This window comes from Pongo abelii, chromosome 15 (assembly GCF_028885655.2).
Source record: "Pongo abelii isolate AG06213 chromosome 15, NHGRI_mPonAbe1-v2.0_pri, whole genome shotgun sequence".
Lineage (NCBI taxonomy): Eukaryota > Metazoa > Chordata > Mammalia > Primates > Hominidae > Pongo > Pongo abelii.
Genome location: NC_072000.2, coordinates 94998742 through 95011648, shown reverse-complemented (window position 1 = coordinate 95011648; position 12907 = coordinate 94998742). Strand labels below are relative to the sequence as shown.

The window sequence follows — 12907 nt, the reverse complement described above, 5'->3', positions numbered from 1 at the left end:
AAAGAATGTAGAAGGTGGCCCAGGGTTGCTCTCTTCACTTTCAGAAGGAAGTGCAGCCACAAACTTTAAGTGGGTCAGCTCTGGCTTTATTTCACTGCCTCATCACCTCACTGTGTTTTTAATCAGTGCTTTTCAGCAGCTCTCCTTGGAAAATTGGTTCACACATTTCCATTACAAACATTTCTTTGTCTTCAAGTGAAAAGGGCACTTCTTCCCATCGAGAGAATTCTTGTTATAATCCAGGAAACCTCTGACTAGAGATTTCTTTTGTAGGCTCAGCTATTTATGCAGAGTGAATTAAAGAGCTTTGCTGCAGTGTTTTACTTCTTGCAGATCTCAAACTTGCTCTTTTGTACACCAACTATATTTCTGGATTTTACCCCAAGCTGTTTATCCCATGGAACCTTAAAATGGTTAAAGCACTTTAAAAAATATTCGATCCTTTAACCATCGGTAAAGTACAACCTGATGCAATTGAATTCAGTGTCTCTCATCAATATTTATAAAGCGTCATTCCATGTCTCACCCTCCAACACACACACACACACACACACACGCACACACACACACACACGCTCTTTCATTAGGCATTGGACTCCAGGGTATGGTTCCTTCTTCCATAGCCTAGGGTGTCATCCAAGAGGAGGCTTATTAAACTAATAGCCATACCACATGGTAAGCAGTAAACAGTGGTGGCTAATATGGTAATGCCTCCAAGTGACAGCAGCTGACAGCCTTTTCAAGTAGTGGAAGTAAGGAACAGCAGTAGAGATATTTGAGGAATGCAAGGCTGTTATTTTAATGTTAAGCCGTAAGCTCAAAAAAGCAAAGCATATGGCAGCAGGTCTGAGAGCAGTCCGTGACTTGTTTGCTTTTTAAATATTTGTATTTCTTTGCGATGGGAAACTTCTTCCCAAGAATACTTTATTAAAAGTTGGGGCCAGATGTAATCAGTGAATCCCATGGTTTCTTCCCAACCTGGCTAAAACATTTCAACACCAACCTAAACAAGATTAAGTGGGCACTTGTTGCAACTGCCATGCAGTATTATCTGTTTGTTTGTGACAAGCTTGTCTGCAGCAGAACTGTAGACTCCCTGAAGCCTGGGAGTGGAGGACATAGCTGATGGGTAGTCAGGCCTCGATGGAGGTGAAACCTTCCCTCTGTGAGGGTCAGCTCCGTCCACCTGTTGGGCAGTTAGTAGAGAAGACAGCTGAAGGCCCTTGGAGGAGCAGCTGGTCCCTCCAGCGTTACGTTCTTCTCACCACGAAATGATAAAACTTGCTGTTTAAGTACTTTGAATAAGCTTAACAGGGTCCAAAAAGTTCTAAGCTGAGAGGTACCATCTCAGCCACTTTGTCACTCCAAGCAGGGCTGAGACAACGGTAGAATCAACAATTGAGAAGATGTTTCTAACTGTACGGATTTGTGAGAATCAGGAATTCTTTCTTCAGGGAACCCGCAAAATAAGCTCACTACGCTGGAGAAGCAGGCATTTTTGGAAGTGTTATAGGGTTAGTCCAGTATGGAAGGAAAGGAACGAGGAAGGCTTTTTTTGTAATGGTTGAGAGCACAGTCTTACAATCGGACAAGTCGAGTTTAGGACTCCACATCCTTCACTTTTAAGTTGTGTGACCTTGAGCAAGTCACTAAATCTCTCTGAATCTCATTTCCTCATCTACAAAATGTGAATAATAAAATATCCATCTCAGACAGTTGTGGTCAGAATTGATTTAGCTAGTGTATTTGAGGCATTGTACCTGGTAATCACATAATAATTGGTAGAAACTCATATTACTATGACTATTACTACCAATACTACTAAAGTGTGTTCAAATATGGTATTTTAGAATCCTTTAGAATTGTTCTTAAATATTGAATAAAATCAAATGAATATTTATTAAATATATCTAAAATCATACAATGAACATATGTGTTTGCCTATTCGTAGTTTAGAAAGAAGAACATTAATATTATCTGTGAATTTCCTGTGTAGATTTATTTATACATATATACTTACACGTATCTTAAACATGTATATGTATTTCCTAGGTATATGGATTTTCCGTGTAATATTGCCAATGACTTTTCTCTGTATCCTGTCCTTTTGCCTGTCACCTGACAGGTTAATGACCATTCTAAATTCTATGTTAATCATTCTCTCATGTTTCTATACTATGTATATTATGCTTTTTCTTTCTCTCTCTCTTTTTTTTTTTTTTTTTTTTTTGAGACAGGGCCTCACTCTGTCACCCAGGCTGAAGTGCAGTGGTACAGTCACAGCTCACTGCATTCTCAACCTCCCAGTTCAATGGATCCTTCCACCTCAGCCTCCCGAGTAGCTGGGAGCACAGGCGTGTGCCACCATACCCAGCTCATTTTTGTATTTTTCGTAGTGATGGGGTTTCACCATGTCGGCCAGGCTGGGCTCAAACTTCTGAGCTCAAGCGATCCATGCGCCTCGGCCTCCCAAAGTGCTGGGATTACAGGCCTGAGCCACTGCACCCAGCGTGTACTCCTAAATAATAAAAATTGTGTTTTGCCTGTTTTAAACTTTTGGTAGAAAATGGAATCAGACTGAATATGTCCTTATGCTGCTTGCATTCATTGCTTAACATCCCGTTCCTGAGGCTCCTCCTTGTTGCACACAGCAGTGACTCGTTGGTTTGCATGAATGAATAGTATTTATTGTGTAAATGCACTAAGATTTCCTTACTTAGTGTACTGTGAATAGATACGTGGGTTGTTTTCAGGTTTTGGCTATTATGAACAGTGCTTGTAAATCTTCTTTACAGGGCTCCTGGTGCACACGTTCAAGGATTTCTCTATGAGTGAAATAGTTAGGTCGTAGGATGTGCGTATCTTCAACTTTACCAAATAATTCCAAACTGTTTTTCAAAGGGGTTGTATTAGTTTACACTCCCATCAGCAGCGCCGAAGAGCCCTGTGGTTCCGTACACCATACTTAGTGCTGCCCAACTTCGTATTTTTGGCAGAATGGTTGCTGGTTAATGATGTCACCTTGTGAGTTTAAGTTGCGTGTCCCTCATTACTAATGAGTTTGGACATCTTTTTATTTGTCTATTGGTCATTCAGCTTTTCTCTTTTGTGAAGTGTATGTGAAATTCCTTCTTTTTTATTGGATGGTCTTTTTCTTAATAATATTTCTTTATGTATTTTGGTTACAAGTCTTTTTCTTGGTTATAGGTGTTGCAGAAATCTTCTCCCAAGCTGTGATTTTGTTTTGCTTTCTCTTCATGATGTCTTTTGATAAACAGAAGTTCTTAATTTTAAAGTAATAGAAAGTAGAAGTCGTTTCCTTTATGGACAGTACTTCCTATGTCTAGTTTAAGAAACTTTTTCCTTCTCCAAGATTATGAAGGTAGTCTCCTAAATCATCTTCTAAAAGCCCTCTTGTGCTGTCTTTCACACCGAAACCTAAGGGCCCACCTAGAATGGACTGTTTTATGTGTGTATGGTATGAGGGAGCCAATGTGATTTTCCCCATAGGATATTCAATTGTCCTAGCATCAAACGCTGAAAAGATTCTTTGCCCTGTTGCTCCACAGTGCCACTTTTGTCATCAACCAAATGTCCGCAGTTGTTTCTAAGTTTCCTGTTTTGTTCCATTGGCCATCGTGCCAGTCCCATGTGATTGCCACTGTCTTGTCATTGTCATAGCTTCATTATATGTAAGGTGGGTCCCTCTCTGTATCCTGCTCTTTAGGTTGCCATGGCTTGTCTTGGGCCTTTAAACTTTCACATAAATTTTCAAATCAGCTTGTCAAGTTCCACAGAAAACTTCTGGAGATTTTGGAATTAGTTTAATTTAATAGCTCAGTTTGGGGAGAATTGTATATTTATGACAGTAGGTTTTCTAATCCATAGCCATTATAGCTCCCTAATTATTTAGGCCTTTACAAGTATTTTTGGATGTTTTTATAATTTTTTAATAAATATTTTGCCCATTTTTTACTAGACTTATTTCTAGTTACCTGAAAAAGTTTTTCAAGCTTTTATATGCACTATATGTATACAGAATATTTTTGTAATCAAATTTACTATGTACTTGTTGCAAAGGTATAGAAAGGTAACTGGTTTTTGCACATTCTTCTTGACTCAGCTAAATTCTTAATAAGTCTAATGACATATATAACTCAGTTTGGAATTTCTACATAGATAATGACTTTTTTTCTGAGGTGATTAAAATTGTTTCTTTTTCTCTAATCTTTCCATTTTTTTAACTTGTCTTACTGTACTAGTTAGGGCCTAGTAGTTAAATGAGAAAATTCTTTCAATGTTTTACCATTAAGAATTACATTTAGCTGGGTGCAGTGGTCCACGCCTGTAATGCCAGCACTTTGAGAGGCTAAGGCAGGAGGATCGCTTGAGCTCAGGAGTTCAAGACCAGCCTGGGCAACATTGTGAGACCTCCATCTCTAAGACAAAAAAAAAAAAGGGTAGCCAGATGTGATGGTGTGTACCTGTGGTCCCAGCCACTCAGAAGGCTGAAGTGGGAGGATCATTGAGCCCAGGAAGTCAAGGCTGCACCACTACACTCCAGCCTGGGCAACAGAGCAAGGCCCTGCCTCAGAAAAAAAGAATTGTGCTTATTACAGGTTTGTTTGTAGATACTATTTAAGAGATTAAAGAAGTTTCCTTCTTCCTGGTTTGTTAAGAGTTGTTTTGTTAATGATGAATCGATAGCAGATTTTATCAAATGCCTTTTCTATATCTATTGAAATGATTATATGACTTTATTCCTTTCATCTATGAATGTTATATATTAATTTATATTTTTAAATGTTAACCTCACCTTGTATACTTGGAATAAGCCCAACTTGATTGTGATAAATTAGCTTTTTTATGGATTCACTTATTTTTTAGAGAACTTCGCGTTTGTGTACCTTTGCAAAATAGGCCTATTCTTTTCCTTTCTCCTTCTGTTCTTGCCAGATTTTGGCATCAAGGTCAGCCCAGCCTCATAAAGTGAGTTGGAGTAGTACTTTTTCTTTTTGCATGTTTTGGAATTATTTGTTCTGAGAATAATAAGTTTTGGTAGAATGCATCTGTAAAACCATGTGGGGCTGGGTTTTTCTCTGTGGGAAGATTTCTGATGCTTTTTAAAAATGATTATAGTCTATTCAGTCCTTCTATTTCTTTTTTTTATTAAGTTATGTATAATGTATAAGCTGTAATATATATTATATGTAAGGATTTGTCCATTTCATCTAAATTTTAAATTTTATTGGCATAAGATAATTCATAATGTTTATTTTTCATATAGCATTTGTTGGTTAAGTTTTTTTCAATTCTAATATTGTTTAATGCACCTTATTTCTTTTCTTGAATACTCTTGCCAGATACTTGTCTGTTACATTGATCCTTTCAAACAACCAGTAACTTTTTTGTCAACTCACTTGTAGGTTTACTTTCTCTTTCATGAATTTCTGTTCTCATTTTCATTATTTTCTATCTTCTGTTTTCTTTAAGTTCTGTCTTGTTGTATTTTGGGTTTTTTTTTTTTTCTTAATCTCTTAGTTGGATGTTCATTCATTTTTTGCCTTATTTTCTGACATAAGCATTTAAGACTAAAAATTTTCCTCTAAATGCTGCTGCAGCTGTAAACTACAAGTTTCAATATTTGAAATTTTTATTATTGTATAATTCTAAATATTTTGAAATTTCTGTTATTTTCTTTTTGATCCATTAGTTGTCTTTGAACTGTGTTTTACAATTGTCAAATATGAGTTTTTTCAACTTATCTTTTGTTATGAGCTTTTAACTTCATTAAATTATGTTTAAAGACTATATACACATTTGAAATTGGTCGAACTTATTTTGTGGCCCAGTGGTTACTTCTTGTAAATATTCCATGTGTGCCTGAAAATAATGTTTTCTGCATTTGTTGAGGAAATTTTAATATATTTTATTAGTTTAAGTTGTTAATTATGCTACTCAGAGCTTTTTTGTTTTTATAGATGTTTTTTGTCTACTTTATCATTTGTTGAGGGGAGGTATGTTGAAATCTACCACTGGGATGGCGGATTGGCTTTTTTTTTTTTTACCACATTGTTATAGCAGTTTTTCCTTTCTATCTTTTAAAGCTGTGCTATTAGTTGCATATAAATTTAGAGTTGCTATGTATTATGGTACATTCAGCCTTTTATGATTATGTTGTAAGATATAAGGCATTTTGCTTCAAAGTCTATTTTGTATGATATACATATAGCCACATACATATATATGTGTAGCTATACATCTGTACAAATATGTGTGTGCATATGTGTGAGTATACACACATGTATACATATACACATATACAGACTTGGACTATCATTTTCCATTCTTTTTAAACTTTTTTTTTTTTTTTTTTTTTGAGATGGAGTCTCACTCTGTTGCCCAGGCTGTCGTGCAGAGGCACAATCTCAGCTCACTGCAACCTCTGCCTCCTGGGTTCAAGTGATTCTCCTGCCTCAGCCTCCTGAGTACTTGGGATTACAGGTGCGCACCACCACACCCAGCTAATTTTTGTATTTTTTAGTAGAGATGGGGTTTCACCATGTTGGCCAGGCTGGTCTCGAACTTCTGACCTCAAGTGATCTGCCTGCCTCGGCCTCCCAAAGTGCTGGGATTACAGACGTGAGCCACCGCACTCGCCCTCTTTTTGAATTTTTAAAATATGTTTTGGATGTACTCTTCTGCTTATTATATATAGATAATTTTTTTTTTTTTTTTTGAGACAGAGTCTGACTCTGTCGCCCAGGCTGGAGTGCAGTGGTGCAATCTCGGCTCACTGCAAGCTCTGCCTCCTGGATTCATGCCATTCTCCTCCCTCAGCCTCCCAAGTAGCTGGGACTACAGGCGTCCGCCACCATGCCTGGCTAATTTTTTGTATTTTTAGTAGAGATGGGGTTTCACTGTGTTAGCCCAGGATGGTCTCGATCTCCTGATCGTGATCCTCCTGCCTTGGCCTCCCAAAGTACTGGGATTACAGGCGTGAGCCACTGCGCCTGGCCTACATATACTGATAATTTTTTAAACCCCAGACTTATGGTATCTGGAATATTTAGTTCATTTCTATTTATTGTAAATACTGACATATTTATATTTGTGTCTACCATGCTATTTATGCTTTCTATTTGACTTGCCTTTTGTTCCATATCATATCCTCTCCTTTTCTGCTTTCTTTTAGATCGATTATATTTTTATGATACATTTTTTCTCTGCTAATATGGAAAAGAAACATTCTCTTTTAGTTCTTCTTCTTTGGTGATTACCCAAGAAATTTTAGTGAGGGTCTATTGCTGGCAGACTTTCTTAGACTGTATCTAAAAGTGTACTTGGCATTACTCTCCAAAGAAGTTTTTCAAACTGGATGTACAATTCTAGGCTCAAACATTTTCTCACAAATAGTTGACTCCTCACAACGACAAAAGGAGCACAAGTGATCTTGCTCCTTTTGTAGTTGTTAAGAAGTCAACTATTTGTTTACTTGTAGTTCATTTTAACGTCATCTGTCTTTTCTCTCTGGCTGCTTGTAATTGCTGTTGTTACTGCTATTGTACACTTTCGCTATGACACATCTAAGGGTGAATCCTGTTCAGTATTCATTGGGCTGTTTAAAACTGTATTGGTATTGTTTGTATTATTTATCGTTTCCAAGAAGTTCCCAGCCATTCTTTCTTCATACATTACTTCTCTTCTTTTTTGTTTTGTTTTGTTTTTTTGAGACAGTCTTGTTCTGTCTCCCAGGCTGGTGTGCAGTGGCATGACCTCAGCTCACTGCAACATTTGCCTCTCGGGTTCAAGCAATTCTCGTGCCTTGACCGCCCGAGTAGCTGGGACTACAGGCACATGCCACCACACCTGGCTAATTTTTGTATTTTTAGTATAGACGGGGTTTTGCCATGTTGGCCGGGCTGGTCTGAACTCCTGACCTCAGGTGATTCACCCACCACGGCCTCCCACAATACTGGAGTTACAGGCCTGACCCACCCCACCTGGCCTCCCTCTCTTCTTATATAATAAATAGCAGATAGGCCTTTCTTTTTTACTTAGTCTGATAACCTCTGCCTTCTGTCTCAAGTGTTTGGTCCATTTACATTTAATATAATTAATGCTATGGCTGGATTCACATCTGCCATTTTCATGTGTCTTGTCTTTTTGTTGCTCCTCTTAATCTGCCTTCTTTTTGTTGAAAAATTATTTTTTAAACCCCTGAACTATTAAATATCTAAACAAAAGGATGAAAAGTTAATATTAACTAATTATGTAATAATTATCTCAGACACATTGTAAGTTTGGGAAAAATTAACAATGGGCCGGGCGCGGTGGCTCATGCCTATAGTCCCAGCACTTTGGGAGGCCGAGGCAGGTGGGTCACCTGAGGTCAGGAGTTTAAGACCAGCCTGAACAACATGGCAAAACCCCTTGTCTGCTAAAAATACATAAATTATCCGGGCATGTTGGTGTATGCCTGTAATCCCAGCTACTCGGGAGTAGCTGAAGCAGGAGAATCACTTGAACCCGGGAGGCGGAGGTTGCAATGAGCTGAGACCGCACCACTGCACTCCAGCCTGGGTCACAGAGCAAGACTCCGTCCCCCTCCCCCCAAAAAAAAAAATTAACAAAGTACACATTTTTATACTGAAAGGTGTTCATGAATTCCAATGGATTCAATGGTTTCACTATCTATTATATTTGCCATAAGAGCCCTGATTTTTCATCTTTTGCAGTACAGTTTGTAAAAACTTCCCTTCATTAATACATTTTACTTAGTAATTTTCCTCATTGGCCCAAAAAGGTAGAAGGTAACAGGTGATATTTGGAGTACATAATTGTCTCTCCCAACGGCAATGGGGCACTGTTGGTTGAGGGCTTTGATCAGGCCCTCAGACTGTGTTTCTGCCATTGAAATTCATTTTTAGAAAAAAATATCAGGTTAAGAACTGATAGTTTGTTATTTTTTGTCTTTGGAATATATATCAGATAGTATCATACTTTTATGGTGGCATTTAAGAACTTCAGTGTTACTGAAAGGTTGCGTTCTCATTCAGCAAGCCTTACAATGGCTGCTAAGGAAAGCCACTGCCAGAATTTAACTTTCTTGCCCTGAGACAATTGGGGTTATGTAATTCTTCAATAGATTTTTAATTGATTTGAATTTTTATTGTTTCCTATTTAAATAGAACATATACTCACTCCTATTCATGTGCTCCCAGAGAGGTCATCAAATCAATAGCACACTTAAGAAAACATCAGATGTCACCACAAAGCAAACCTCTCAAGATTGCTAATATAAATATGAGATCATGATGCTGTACGCACAAGTGTTTGAAGTGTTTTCTCTGACACATAACTATAAGACATCAGATGATATTGAGACACACCCTCAGTTGGAGGCACAGAGGTCTTCTAGAACACTTCTGTCCGTGGCCTCAGCTCTTATACATGTCAACACAGATTTCATCAGACAGTCACATTTCTTTTTACATCAGTGGAAACTAACTGTATGGGAAGAAGTGAACATATATAACATTCATTCATTTAATCAGTCATTCTTTCAGCGTTAGTAACCACTAATGTTTATACCCTGCATTGTGACAGGCACTCTTAATAGCACTTTACACATTTTTAACTAATCCTCGCAAGAACTATCTACAATGGGTAGTTTTGTTATTATTTTCATTTTGTAGATAAGGAAACTGAGGCACAGAGAAGTTAAGTAATTTGTCCAAGATTATACACCTGGAAAACGGCAGAGCCATGATTTCAACACAGGCAATCTGGCCTCGCCATCTGTGCTTGTAACCACGAACTGACTTTGAAGCATTGAGTTTCTACCACATGGCAGGGGCCATGCTAGATGTTGGGGATTACTGCTGTGAACGAGTCAGTTTCTGCTCCATTAGAGCTTATAACCCAGATGAGCAGGAGTTTTATGCTATCTCCCCTGTTAATCTGGAATGAAAAAACTAGGAAACATAGTTATAATCATTCTTTACTTGAGTGGAGTATACATATAATTTTTTTTTAAGTCATTACTTGGCAAGTGAGACTAATGTTTCTTTTTCACTCGGGCACACACACACATACTCTCAGAGAAGTTCAGTTTAAGTTGAAACATCATATTGAATAATGTTTTGATTTAGTGATTAAAACAATTTTAGTGATTAAAATTGAGCAGGGGTTGTGGGCAATTTTTTTGCCTGAGCTGAGTGATGAAGCAATGAACATGCCCACTAAATTAGCATTTGATAAGAAGTTAGACCACAAGGAAAGAGGCTGTTCATCTCATTAAACTAGAGAAATGATCCACTGATACCTGAAGGATGTCTGGAAGGAGTGAGCACACAGTAACCACCCCAGGGATACCAGTAGGGAGGGAGGTCTTTGGACACAGGCGAGTTGGTGGCAGCCTGGAAGACAACAGGGCTCACAATGGAGTGGGACTTAGTGGTGCAGTAGCTTATTTAAAATCAACTTTCCACGACCCAAACAAAACGAAACAAAACCCCATCCCCTTTAGGAAATGGGCAAAGGAAAGGAGTTGCATAGATGTTTCTCCAAAGAAGATATACAAATAGCCAATAAGCACATGAAAAGAGTCTCTACATCACTAACCATTAGGGAAATGCAAATCAAAACCACAATGAGATACCACTTCATACTCAGTAGGATGGATTTTATCAAAAAAACAAAGTCACAAGTGTTGGCAAGGATGTAGAGAAATAGGAACCCTTGTGCATTGCTAGTGGGAATGTAAAATGGTGCACTCAGGCCAGGCAGGGTGGCTCATGCCTGTAATCCCAGCACTTTGGGAGGCTGAGGTGGGCAGATCACGAAGTCAGGAGTTTGAGACCAGCTTGGCCAACATAGTGAAACCCCGTCTCTACTAAAAATAAAAAATTAGCCGGATGTGGTAGCACATACCTGTAGTCTTAGCTTCTTGGGTGGCTAAGGCAGAAGAATCACTTGAACCTGGGAGGCGGAGGTTTCAGTGAGCTGAGACAATGCCATTGCGCTCCAGCCTGGGTGACAGAGCGAGAATCTGTCTCAAAAAAAAAAAAAAAATTGATGCAGACTCTGTGGAAAACAGTATGGTAGTTCCTCAAAACATTAAAAATAGAATTATCATGTGATCCAGCAGTCCCACTTCTGGGTGTCTGCCCAAAAGAATTGAAAACAGGGACTTGAACAGATCTATACACCCGCATTCACAGCAGCATAATTCTCAATAGCCAAAAGATGGGAACAAGCCAAGTGCCTATCAATGAATGAATGGATAAACAAAATGCAGTTTACACATATAATGGAATATTTTATTCAGCCCTAAGAAGGAAGGACATGGCTGGGCGCAGTGGCTCACGCCTGTAATCCCAACACTTTGGGAGGCCAAGGCAGGCAGATCACGAGGTCAGGAGATCAAGACCATCCTAGTTAACACAGTGAAACCCCGTCTCTACTAAAAATACAAAAAATTAGCTGGGCGTGGTGGCGGGCGCCTGTAATTCCAGCTACTCGGGAGGCTGAGGCAGGAGAATGGCGTGAAGCCAGGAGGCAGAGCTTGCAGTGAGCCGAGATCGTGCCACTGCACTCCAGCATGGGCAACAGAGTGAGACTCCGTCTCAAAAAAAAAAAAAAACAAGAAGGAAGGACATTCTGATGGATGTACCAACATAGATGAAAATTGAGGACATTATGCTAAATGCAATAAGCCAGTCACAAAAGGACAAATAATGTGTGACTCTACTCATATGAGGTACCTGGCGTAGTCAAACCCATAGAGACAGAAAGTAGAATGGTGGTTGCCAGGGCTGGGAGGGGGAATGGGAAGCTATTGTTCAGTGGGTGTGGTTTCAGTTTTGCAACGCTAACAGAGTACTTGAAATGGAGGCTGGTGATGGTTGCACAACAGTGTGAATGTACACAATGCCACTAAACTGTACGCTTAAAAATGGCTCATTAGCAAATTTTATGTTACATATATTTTACTACATTTTAAAGAAACGAAACTTTCTGAGCTCCCTCTGTTGACATGTGTGGCTGCAGGAGGGTTTCCAGCATTCGTAGATGACGTGGGACCCTTCTGCTCTTGAGATTCTCTGGCTCTGCATCACGGAGCCAATGTTCTTCTGGGATGGACTTGCTGAGCCACGGAAGCAGCCTCCCAGCACTCCAGGCGCATGGAAGTCCTCTTTCTGTGAGGCTTTGGCTCTGTGCTGTTGCCTTTACTAAACATAGATGCTTGTCAAGAGGGACAAAATCCCCCAAATGCAATGAAAAATTGTTTGGAAACTGAAGATTTGGTTTAAGAGGCAAAAGTAGAAGAACTGGAAGAGGGGAAATGGCAGGAAAATGTATTTGAAGCCACGTTTGTTTATGAGAGGATCCTCCTTTCTCCGGGGTTGGAGATAGCCATGTCCTGAGATTAGGAGTGGTGCTGGCCCAAACCCCTCCCCCCATTTTCACAACCAGTACTAGGCTTGCATATGACTGGTGTCCCCCAGTTTAAATCCTGGATATTCTGCTTCTTTTCCAGAGAAGTTCTCTTTTCTAGTTTTTTTTCCGAAGATGCTGGAGAACAAGCCTTCAGGGCATCCCAGCCTCCCTGTCAGCCACAGGAGAGAGCACTGGCTGACTGCCGGGGGCTCAGAAAGCCGAGCAGCTGGGAGAGGCGAGGCTGGGCCAGGAGGGGCACCATGGTGGGGCCCACACCAAAGCCACTCCCCGCCGGTCATAACATCCAGAAGGTTTATTTATTTTCGTGCTTTTCTTTCCAAGATCTCCAGGTTCTCCCCATATCTCATTCAACAATTCAGAGTATGGGAGTGTCCTCTTCCGACTTCTTGCAGGTGTTTCCTGGAAACCTCTGGCTCCCCAGCACCTGGCCCCGGGCTGCCTG

At 39.6% G+C, this 12907-nt stretch overlaps 1 protein-coding gene across 11 annotated transcripts in view; it reads left to right on the top strand.

Moving 5' to 3' along the window:
• Window positions 1-12907, top strand: part of TTC7B (tetratricopeptide repeat domain 7B) — a 297044-nt gene that overhangs the window by 176170 nt on the left and 107967 nt on the right. The window lies entirely within an intron of this gene.